Source organism: Plutella xylostella, chromosome 14 (assembly GCF_932276165.1).
Source record: "Plutella xylostella chromosome 14, ilPluXylo3.1, whole genome shotgun sequence".
NCBI lineage: Eukaryota > Metazoa > Arthropoda > Insecta > Lepidoptera > Plutellidae > Plutella > Plutella xylostella.
This window is the reverse complement of record NC_063994.1, coordinates 6,812,650-6,824,789: the sequence shown is the minus strand read 5'-3', so window position 1 is coordinate 6,824,789 and position 12,140 is coordinate 6,812,650. Positions and strand designations below refer to the sequence as shown.

Below are 12,140 nucleotides of genomic sequence, written 5' to 3'. Positions count from 1 at the left end.
GGTCAATAAAATCTAAAACCATGGTTCTATCTTGTATCAATGATGGGTGTAAAAACTGAAAGGGGGTAGACATCATGTTTATAAGTGACTGTGTCTATTTACTACAACAACACTGTTTATCAAGTTCAGTTCAGTTCGGAAATTCAGTTTTTGATTGCTTTATTTCTTAATTGTAACAATCCTGAACTTTTTTCTTTTAAAATTAAATAACTCAGGTGGGTCAATCTGAATAACAGAATTACCCCCAGAGCCACCACCTTGTTGGTGCACCTATTTACATGACAACCGTATATTGGTAAAATATTAGTAATGCATTTATGAAAGAAATCATTTAACCTATCTGTTGGCATCCTTGAAAGCAAAAACTTTAGAAAAAAACTTCAATGTAAAACCATGAATCACATGGCCAAAGCAGTCACATTATGATCATAATAATTCTCATTCAATAAACTAAAAAAAGCTTCCCAATACATATCTAACATGCAATTAGGTATAAATCTCGTAGGTATGTAAACTGTAGGTATTCAGTTTATCAAACTAAATAATATTTGGGGACATATTTACTGTAATTTATTTATTTGAACACTTTATTGTACTATATTATGTAGGTATATAAGAATACACTAGTACGATAAAACAAGGGTGGACTTATCGCCTAAACGAATTTCTTCCAGTTAACCCTAATTTAACAATTTAGTGTCCAAAACATAAACTAATCACAGTTCACAACGAAGAGTTCGTACTTTCAACAAAACACTAGGTGCCTAAAAAGCACAAACATAGACACAGACATAGACAGTGTGAAATACTAGAGCGGGCACTACCTGCGGCACAACGTACTATCGAACAAAAAAGTGAGTTGCCACTTTTAAAACAAATCCCTTGCAATCCCAAATTTGCCTTTGCCTATCTTTTTAACCAACCCCATTTTTTAAAATTTCTCCCTTTGTATTATTTATTGCTTTCGGACTTTCGCACCTTTAAGACAATGCAATGTTGTTTTGTGTTTACACATCTGGTGGCAATAGAGACAGTAACTTTTGTTCAACTTGTACCCCATTGGTCAAGAGCGAGTCATTGATGGCTGATGCCTGCAAAGGAAAATGATCCTTAAGGGGGTCCACACTTTTTTGTTCGATAGTACCTCGACGCGTCCGTCGCCTCTTCCACATGAACGGTTCACTTGCCTCTGGTCTGCGAGCCTCAAGGTACCCTATTCCGGCAACTCGAGTTTTAAACAGACGCTTTACTAGTTTTGACGGTAAAATGTCATTCGTGATAGTCATGATAGATAGGTAAATAGGCAGATTCAAATCTTATACTGACTGAATTGAATTACCTATGTAAAAAAACTTTTGAAATATTTTTTTTATAAAAAATACCTTAATGCTCCATTTGCCAAATGAAGCGGCCTTGTTTTTGTTTTTATTTTTTGAAATACAGCCTCTAATTGGTCGTGAATCATAAAAAAATGTACGGATCACGTGGCACAGCCTATTAAGGTATAAAATGTTACTATCTCATGGCTGCTGCAGTCAACGACATTTGAAGATGGAATGTCAATGCAAAAAAAAACGGCTGGACAAATAACACCTCCCTTCTACCACTAGGCTATTTTAAATGAGTTCGGTTAGAAGATTTGTGACTCTATTCATTGGTGCAATGGTTGTCATTAGGTTGAACTAAAAATGCGGACAGTTTTTTGCTTTGTTTTTCTATGCGAAACACCATATTGTTCGGAAATCGTTAATCCAAGGCTATTACATCGACTAGAAACCACTACAAAAACGCACTCGCATTCCTATCGCAATGGATCCGCTCAAATACCCTGAATAGGGTGCCAGGCTGGGCAGCCGCCATGCACCGATGCTCGTGCACTCCGGTTGCACCTGGCTGTGTCATCGCAGGAACATACCATCAGAGCTGCAATGCAATTCTACCGTACAGGGCCTATAAAGTTCTGATTTAACACCTGTGTAAAAGTTATGGATGCAAAAAATTATTGATTATTGAGTGACTGTGAAGGTACAAACTTTAAATTCGGTTTGAAATTCGACTTTATTATTGGCTTCATGAAGTAAATATATTTACTGTTTTTCAAATTTAGGTTGACAGCTTTTAAATTAAAATGTGTGCCTTCAGAATCGCTACCATCGGAGTATTTGACGGATGTAAAAAATAACGACCACCATTTTGTGGTCACAATGAGAATGGCCGTAGAGTTTCGGCTAGGAAACCATAGTTTTGTCATCTATCTTTTCACCCCGGTGACAAATTTTTGTCTTATTATTTCATGCGTTTGTCAGCGACACGAGAAAAAGAAGACTTATACTTAATAATGGATTTGCTGACCTTTAGGACCTTAAATAAACTGTCTAGATTAGGCACAAATTCTTGAATGGACGCTATAAGTCTTTAAGCAGCTGATTACAATTTAATTGCCTGAACAATTTACAAAACAAGGCCAAAGAAAAAACCAGGTAGCCCACAAAACAAAAATGTAACATAATGGATGACTAATAGCATAAAGCATAACTTAACTATTCTAAATTTGGTTGAAACGAAACTAATTTACTTAGAATACTTACGTCTTATTTACCTAAAGTGTAACAATTCCAATTTTGCAATTTGAGCCGAGTACGGATAATGATCCGTGGAAACCGATTTCCATGGTTTTGTAAATGCCACAATAGCAGCAATGAATTAAAGTGGCATTGTACAGGATCTTTATTTAGGTCAGTGTTACGAATGCGACAGTGGACCAGATTAAACACAGAAAGAGCTTAGCCTCAAATCCGTGGATTCCAGATCTCATTCCTTTTACACCCGACCTCGCGCTCTCATTTGTTTTAGTCTGTGGAAATAAAACACAGTTGCAGACTACATGCTAGGAAGAGTGGATCTACCAGTCGCGAGAGACAATCTGAAAAGAATGTTTTTGTTTATGTTTGAAGAAATTACTTTTTGGCAATAAGACCGCCTTTGTATGCGAATAGTTTAAGTCTGTCTATAACCTGTGTAGTCAAAATTTAGTACTTATAAATAAATTTTGGATCGATAGTAATTATTATTATATTGAGGTATGCCAAAGGAAATATACTTACTTAATTATTGGAAAGACAGTTTATTTTCCAACTATCACGGATCATCACGATCAAACAGGATACTACACAACACATGAAATTGTCACATAAAATTACATACGAACCAAGTTAATCCTACGATTTTCTTCTGACTTAATCAAACAATAGATAGGACTTCATACTTTCCTTTTAAAGTGTATATTTAGCATATTCCCCTCACACACCCCGCTTTCGACTTAGTAGATCCTGACTTAACAAAAAACAAAGGGTCAGAATTCGGTGCCTGCCGGATTTGCATAAGTAATTTAGTTCTGGGCTGTTGCTTTTAAATCCAAGAGCTGTTTTTATGCACTGTTGAAAACCTTAAACAGTTTTAGTGTTATGTTTTGTTCCCTACATTATTGCAGTGCAATCAATAAATGTACTTTATTATAAATAATAATAAAAAAAAATTATACCTTTTCTTCGGACCCTGTAAAGTATGTGTATTGATTCGATTCACTTCCATTCTATCGATTAACTTAATTATTTTTACTTAATTATTATTTTTAAATTGCAGCTGGGATGTATAAATTTATTAAGGAGCCAAAGAAAGTACATTTGTTATTGTATATTACATCTGTTTTTCTTGATGGCCTTGTTTCAGTAATGTTTTTCAACAATTTTTCGGTTTCCAGCCGCCTGAACTCGGAAGTCAGCCACGCATAACTCTTTTCATGCTTTCAAGTATAGTGGATATATTTTAGCTTGTCTTATACTTATTTATTTATACAAAATATCTTAAGGGCGTTTCCACCAACCATGTGCGGTGCATATAAAACTTTTCTTATCCACCAATAGCCAGGTGATGATAGATATAGATGTTTTTGGAGGTTACAAGTTTATCCTAACTAATATTATAAATGCGAAAGTAACTGTGTCTGTCTTTTACTCTTTCACGCCAAAAGTACTGAACGGATTTGAATGATATTTGCTATACATTTGGTCTAGACCCTGGGAAAGAACTTAGGTTTTTTATCCCGGAATTCCCACGGGAAAACTATTTAAGGCGAAACGAAGACAGCTAGTATTTTATACTTAATATTATTTTAATTTTCATAGTTTCGCCTCCCCTTAAATAAGAAAACAAGTGGCAGGGAGCGGAACAGACTTCGGTAGATGCTTGTTATTTCCCCCGGCTTTGTTTCACGTTGTGTCATTGAAGTGAGCTAGTGTTCCGTGAATTTTTGCGTAATAGGCTGTCTTTATTCAGCCTCTTGTGGAAGAGAAAGCTGATTGCTTGTATTGTTACAAAATGTTTCTGTTTTGTCGTTCACGGTGAATTATGACTAATACGTGGTATTGTGGTGAATTATACCGTAAAGATGCTTCAAGCCTACAGCCGGTATTTTTGTAAACTACAACCCAGAACCGATGCTACTAAGAAAGTAAAGATTGTCGCTTAGGAACCAACCATCCTATAGCGGAACACTATAAGAAATGTTGCAACTCCAGCAATGTAATATTATGTATTAAGTTTTTGTCTTAATCGTAACAAGGTAATAGACAAAAGATTAATTCGATTTCCATTGTATTGGTCAGACGAATCATCACAGAAGCCGCAACTAGTGAGGGTCACAAGATAGTGGGGCCTTTGTTCTCGGCCTCTGCGGATGATAGGAAGCAAGTGAATAACAAATTAATGTTAGTAACTAAAGCCAAGCCCTAGGTGGCCTGACCGCGTCCAGGCGACACGGGGTACAGTTAGCTGGGACGGCTGTCCGAGGCTTTAATGTCGGATGTACTTGCCATATAGTGACCTTCTTTGCTTCCTACTGTACCAGTTTACAAGAGCTTATGTATGCGCCGAGGTATCTAATTCTTTCGTTTGTAGTCGAAAATAAGCTTTTAACGGGATATCTTATGTGTACGTACATAAGAATGCTACCTATACTGCTGTTTTATCCTGATTGCTAATATGTAGTCCCTAGTCAGCCCTTGTATGAAATATGATCTATCTTATCTATCCTGGTAACAAAATCTATAGATATTATTTTGAAATGGGTCATTTAACCTTAAAACTTAATAAACAAATGCTATTGGTTGTTGTGCTGCTAACACTGCGGTTCAATCACTCGGAAGCGATAATGTCAGTTCAGTTTAAGCAGATAAACCATGGGCATGCGGTGAACCAGCAAATTGATAAGGATAGCCCGAGCTTTGTTATCAAGTTGCTGTCCGGCTATTATCATTGATTATGTTGAGCTATTGTAAACAAATTGAAGGGTTAAGTAGACGCTCTTAATAGACTAACTGAAAGTTTGATGCGGGAACAAGAAAAGTAGAGTAAATTATGGTTTGATGTTCAATCTTAGATTCTTCATTTATTGATATTTGTATATCTTTATGAAATGCACTGTAATCTATAAATTACAGTCGTAGTAGTATTTTTCACTATAGCATCCCTCAAAATATTACGCGATTGTCGATCCGCACAAAAGCATTGTTCGTCACTATTGTTTGATTTAGAACTCAGTTTTGACGTGAAGAGGCAAAGCTTTGAGGTTTTCGCCAGATTTTCAGACCGCACGATTAGCCTATTGTCCTTTTGTACAACTTCGAGTATGTGTATGTATGTGCATACTAGTGATGTAACGAATGTGTGTTTTTGGACATTCGCGAATGCGAATGCGAATGCGAATATCTGATATCCACATTCGCGAATGCGAATGCGAATGCGAATATTCAGCTTGGGTTTGGTGGCTGTCTCGTACTGAATAGGTACGTTCCGTTCTAGGCGCATTCCGAATCAGACTAGCCAATACTAGTCGCAGTTTTTTTTAAGTAGGTAGTTACACTTTTGTTAGATTCGTAACTGTTACGACACACTGCGACTCAGTGCAGTTTCTGAAGTCGACTTACACGAAAAATTTAAACGTAGGTATTTAAATCTATGGCAGTCTTGCTCTGACACTATAGGGTTACTGGTAAGTAGACCTGATCCTTTCAAGAAGTGATAGAGGAAGACATTTCCAGTCGATTGAACCCTTTTATGCATTATCCGAACCTTAACCATTTCTAAAAACAAATAAGTTAAATTTAAAAAGAATGTCATATGACAATTTTTTATTTTTTGGCCATATCTTGGTCATACCTAAATCGATTTTATATTGAAATATCTTATTCAAAAGCTTATAAGTTGATAATATTTTTAAGCTGAAGTGCACAAAAAAATGTGTTAATGATATACTTTTTTCTTTTAACTTATTTGTTTTTACATTTTTTAAATGTTTAACTATTTTGAGGTATTGTGCCTAATTTAAGTCAAATAATGCACATTTGCTTATTTAAATTAGTTTATTAAGGAGTCACTAATGCAAAACAACAAAAAAATATTGAAATATAGCTAGTTTTTTTTTTAATTTTCGTTTTTAAGTAATACATTTAAAAAATAAATAAAATAAAACTTTAATATTAAATATCTTAGAAATGGTTAAGTTTCGGATAATGCATTATTGGGTTCAATCGACTGGAAATGTCTTCCTCTATCACCTCCTGAAAGGATCAGTTCTACTTGTAAATAACCCTGTATCAATATACACTTTTTGTTTGTTGAAAGAGTTTATTTATGTTTACTCACTCACTCACTCTTGATGGCTCGTTGACGAAGTGGATCTTGGCCTCCGCTACCAAAAGGCCCACTTCTCTCTGTTCTGCACAAGTTCTCGCCAGTAGTCCGCAGATCCTTCTCCACCTCATCTCTCCAGCGATACTTGGGGCGACCGACTGGCTTACGCCCAACGGGTCGCGCTTCGTATGCCATCCTAGCCGCCCGATCCTCTCCCATTCATTCTACGTGCCCGAGCCAGCGGAGTCTTGCAGCTTTAGTCTCTCCAATTATGTTGGGCCCGGCCATTAGGTTTTCGAGTTCAGCATTTCTACGGATCCTCCAGGTGCCATCATCGCGTTTCGTGGGGCCAAATAGCTTACGTAAGATTTTACGCTCTGTGACCAGGAGTTTATTCTTTTCACTTTGAGTCAACGTCCAAACTTCGCACCCGTTATTTATGTTTAGGTCTTATGAAACTATTAACTATATTATCTAAAGTTTCATTTCCCAAGGTAAATAAATAATACCAAATGATAAAGTATGACTGGAAATGTGATTAAGAGGGTAATTTGTAATAGGTAAAAAGGTTAGATTTAGAATGAATTTAGATTTTGTTAACCTACCATTATTTAAGTAAATAGTTTTGTTTTTAATAAGTATTGATATTCGCAAAACATTCGCACAAAATTTTGCGAATGCGAATGCGAATGCGAATATCCAAAAATATGCGAATATTCGCGAATGCGAATGCGAATGCGAATATTCGTTACATCACTAGTGCATACATACAGTATGTAGGTACGGTCAGCAGCATAAGTAGGTGTACACTATTGTACCTTGTCAAACTTGCTACATAACAAACTGACAATGATTTAATAGGCACTTTGTGAGATTGACAAGGTACAAAAGTGTACACCTACTTATGCTGCTGACTGTACATAGTACATGTATGATATGTGCGCTTTGTGGTGCCAAAGTTAGTCATAAATTATTGTAAACTGTTAAAAGTTTTTACAGTAGGTACTTAGACTTACACGGGTATTTGAACGTAGAACTTAAAAAAAAACTTAGTTTCATAAGTATTGAATTCCAACCACATAATAAAGTCTAGCATGTACATCTAACCATTGCAAAAACCTTCATAACTATAGTCCTACCCCCACTTCCTGAAGATTATAAGGGGGGTATTAACCCTTTCTCCATTGCAAACAATGAGCAGAGGTCTTCATTAAAATCCGTCGACAAATATTATTTCTTCCAAAACATCGTGAAAAATACACCAACAAAGAAGCAAGGGATACCGTTTTGTTTGTTAAAGACTGGATAGAGTAGAGAGAATGAGGCTACTTCCCTAAATTATCAACTTGAATTGAAATATATAAACACCAACAGCAGCTATGTATCAATGAAATGAAAAAAAAAACTGAATTTATTACAAAAAATCAAGCCTAACCTGAAGTGATGGCAACAATAGTTTTGACACTGTTTCGTAAACATGTTACGGGATCAGTGCAGCGAGCACATGATTCGATACTATTTTCGAATCTACATCTACACGAAGGGTCACTTTTACCAAACGCTAAACGTATTTAAATCAAATTTTAAATACATTTTGTACTGACAAACGTATGACAGGCTACTAAATACGTTTAGCGTTTGGTGAAATTCCACCTAACATATGGAAAAAACAAATGTCACTTTTAGAACTAACTTTGCCTTACATTTTGACAGTGACAGTTGACGTTACGCAACGTTAACGTTGGATCGAAACTTGTGCTCACGACTCAGGAAACCCGAATGGGATAAAAACAGTTCCGCAAGTCGATTTCTTTAAGCCAAAATGAAAAAAGCTTGTATTTAATAAAGGTTTATAAAATATACGGTTCCTGGTAAACATTTGCCAGGAAAAAACATCAGTTCCGCCATTGTATAACCTCATTCAATCAACACACGTTCTAGCTTCTCGAAAACGATATTTCGGATCTCTGCTGCGCAAACTTCGCCTTTATCTCGTGGCATTAAACGTACCGGTTGCAGGACAGGCAGGTTTCTTCGAAACTCCGCCAAGCAAGAGTAGCCCCAGGTGTCGCATCATAGTAGGCCAGACCATACCGTTATTACTGGACAGGGGGGTCACTCTTTACGACGAAAAACTAAGTTACATTTAAAAACATCACATATGTTGTTGTATGTTTTATTTAATGGACAAGAATCATCAATGAATTATTTCGCCTTTGTATGGGCATGGGCACATACAAAGGCGAAATAATTCATTGATGATTCTTGTCCATTTAATATTAACATGACCTACAATAGACAGATGAAATCATTATTTACTTTAACAGTCTTTAAACTAAGTTCGTCATCGGTTAATTTATTTGACATTTGATCACTATTTAACATTTAGTAACGCAAGATAAAACTAGTTACGCATGATTCGGCGTCAACGGTAACCGGTTCTGGAGGGTTACTCTGTATTGAAGAAAAACGAACGAACGAGAGCTGTCGTGCAATCGACAAGTTTAATACAACTAGATAGAGTTGTGGCTCGCGCAGCAGCGCTCCGAAACTTCGTTTTTCGTCATATAGAGTGAGACCCCTATGTTCGATGCCATAGACAAAGTTCACCACTATATTTTTTGTCCATCTATACCGCCTGTATCGAGCGTAACGGTAACAGTAGTTATAAAGTTACTCGATCAGTGATCGTCATGATCTCATCGGGTTTTCGAACCGTGCGAAATAACTGGTTCGCAACTGGCAATTTTCTGCTTAACGCGTTCGCGAATTGTTTATTGTTTATTGTTCATTTATTAATAATATTTCTTAATAATATATACAGTGCTCTTAAACCTAATTAAGGTTTGAATGGGCACACATCACTCATGGTTGCCATTCATAGTTAAGTAGGTAGGTATTATATTATAGTTCACCGAACCAGGTGTATTTTTTGCCGTCCATCGTGTAGTACTTTCAGATATTCCCGCTTTTCTTAATGTTTACGATGGCTTCTTCCACTGTATTCTATTTTCATGAGCAATTTCCCAAAATACAATGTCACAGACGTTCCAGGAATGCGATAACAAAAGCTATCTCTTGACTCATTCCATTCTTTCCTCGGGAAGCCGTTGGACTTTAGGACGATGACTTGGCTATAGACGCTGCCTAGCGAGTCTTTTGTTGTTATAGTTACACAAAGCTTGATTCGGTACTTTACCGCCCACTGACTCTGTCAACCGGTATCATGGGCCGGATATTTTATACGCTGCTTACGGACGCGAGCGCTCAACTGTGAAATCTTAAAAAAATGCCGCTTCATATAGACCCCGGATATTGAATTCAATCCCTTAAAAGAATAGAAAGCTACAAAGTTTATTTTTACTTCCAATATTTCATATTATGTCGATTACAACTGTTGTTTTCTTTCGGAGTAGACGTCTGTAAGTTAAATGCAAAGCGCAAAACTTCGGTAATAATAATACCTTAGTCTAAGCACATCAGAAACATTTTCAATTTATTTTTCAGTCATGTCGCGATTGATTTTCTGTCATAGCGTTAAAATATGACTTTAAACAGTTATTTTCGGAATTCCTAAATTGTGTTTTGAATTTGTTTTCTCGTAAGTTTCCGTGCGTCGATGGGGGCGTTCATCTTAATTTTACCCACAGCAGCCAGACGTCAGTTTTCTAGAGAATTACTTGGTGTTGTATTAAAGTGTTTACCCAGCCGGGTGCCCGGGGGATATCCCCTCCTCTCGGGGAACTCGTATCTCCTGCACCCCCACACTCGCTCCTCCTTCGGGAGTTAACAATAAATAAATTGACCGTTGTTTCTTTTACCTTGCCGTACGCCACTGTTTCTTTACCATCTTTGCGGAAAATTGAGTTCAGATTATCTGTAGTATCTGTACCTCAAGATAGAAGTGTCTGATCTTTCACAACACGTGTTTTGTTAGAAAGCATTCAAGGCTATAAATATTGATGCGTTTTTTTCGAAGTCAAAAGATCTGAGTAGTAAAAAGCTGATGTTTATAGTTTGTTGTTGGGCAATAAATGCCGTGGCGGTGGAGCGGCTCGGCTCGGCAGGCTATGTTTAGTTTACGCTACCAATTCACAAAGCGGAGGAGGACGGACGTTAAATCGTAGAATTAAAGCTCTCGCGTGCTCCACTTTATTTGGTCTACTTGTCACTGATTTAAAAGTTTACTTTGTAGACCGCTTAATTATGGCTGTATTTCGTGCCCTGTCACGACTTGTCATTTTCCTTCCGTTATTTATGCGGCCTAATTTCGGCTTTAGCGCAAAAATAAATTTCTGCTAATGTAAAATACAAATTCATGAGAATGTTTTACACTTGCAAATTATTCTACACTGACTTATTAAGGGGATGGCTTGTGTTTAATTTCTTCAAATTGGCATTGCTTTGCAGCTTTGCTTTTAGCCTCGAATTACCTCTTAAGCTTAGTTATGTCATTAACGACATAAATTCAATATTCTGAGTATCCCGCGGTGCGTGATGGTGTCACTGCCAATAGGACAAGTACTTGGCCTGTTTGAAGAGCACTCGAGTCCACTTAACATACAGAAACTTGTCCCACTTGCAGCTGACAAATACGAAACTATGTATTAAATAGCAATTTTGACAAACTAAAAGTCTTGAAATTTTCTGTGAAATTCCGCTGCTTGATTAGGTACCTACTTAAAAGTCGCAAAAAATACAAATGACAAAAACCTATTAATATATTGATGTCACATAAAGATGAATTACTGAAGTTCTTGAGACACATACACTCATTAATCCAAAAATTATTACATCGTAATTCCTAATAGTATCCCGCATCCGTGCCGATCGATCTCGAACTCCATTTGTTTGACAGGCGGACTGAACTCGGAGCAAACCTGCGATAAATTGGTATTGCATTCGAAGGGATATAATTCAAACAGGATTATGGGGATAATACGATTGACGGGCCGTTAATAAGAAACATTCACCCTTGTTAGTTTTACACACCCGCCCTTTGTGTCCCGCCTGAAGTGTGGAATCGGGGTAGTAAGTGTTCTTTTGTCATTATCTCTCCATTTTATAGTCTCATCGTCGTTTTTAATGTGACCGACCATTCAAACATCATTGTTGTGAGAACGCAAATCCCCGATTTAATCTCTTCACTCAGCCAAACAGTAAATAAAAATATTGAAATAAACATTATTTGCATAGTGTTTAATTTTGTTTTTGGATGTGTCCTTTGCAGGATAATGTGTAATAGTAACTCAGAAATTATCTAAAAGCTCACAGTCTAATGCAGCTGTAGGATTATCATCATATTTTACACATATGCAGTTTAGTGACCTTAATAAACATACCAACTACCTGAAGACACTCCACTTTCCCAGTTGTATTAATAGTGTAAATGAGTTTCACGCGGCAATGCCCCCATGTTCTAACATTTAAGCAGTAAGGGTCTGGTGCAC

The 12,140-nt window shown here is 36.8% G+C and overlaps 1 protein-coding gene across 1 annotated transcript in view; it reads left to right on the top strand.

Moving 5' to 3' along the window:
* The window catches only part of LOC105383506 (ubiquitin-like protein 3), a 116,981-nt gene that overhangs the window by 1,184 nt on the left and 103,657 nt on the right, over positions 1 to 12,140 (top strand). The window lies entirely within an intron of this gene.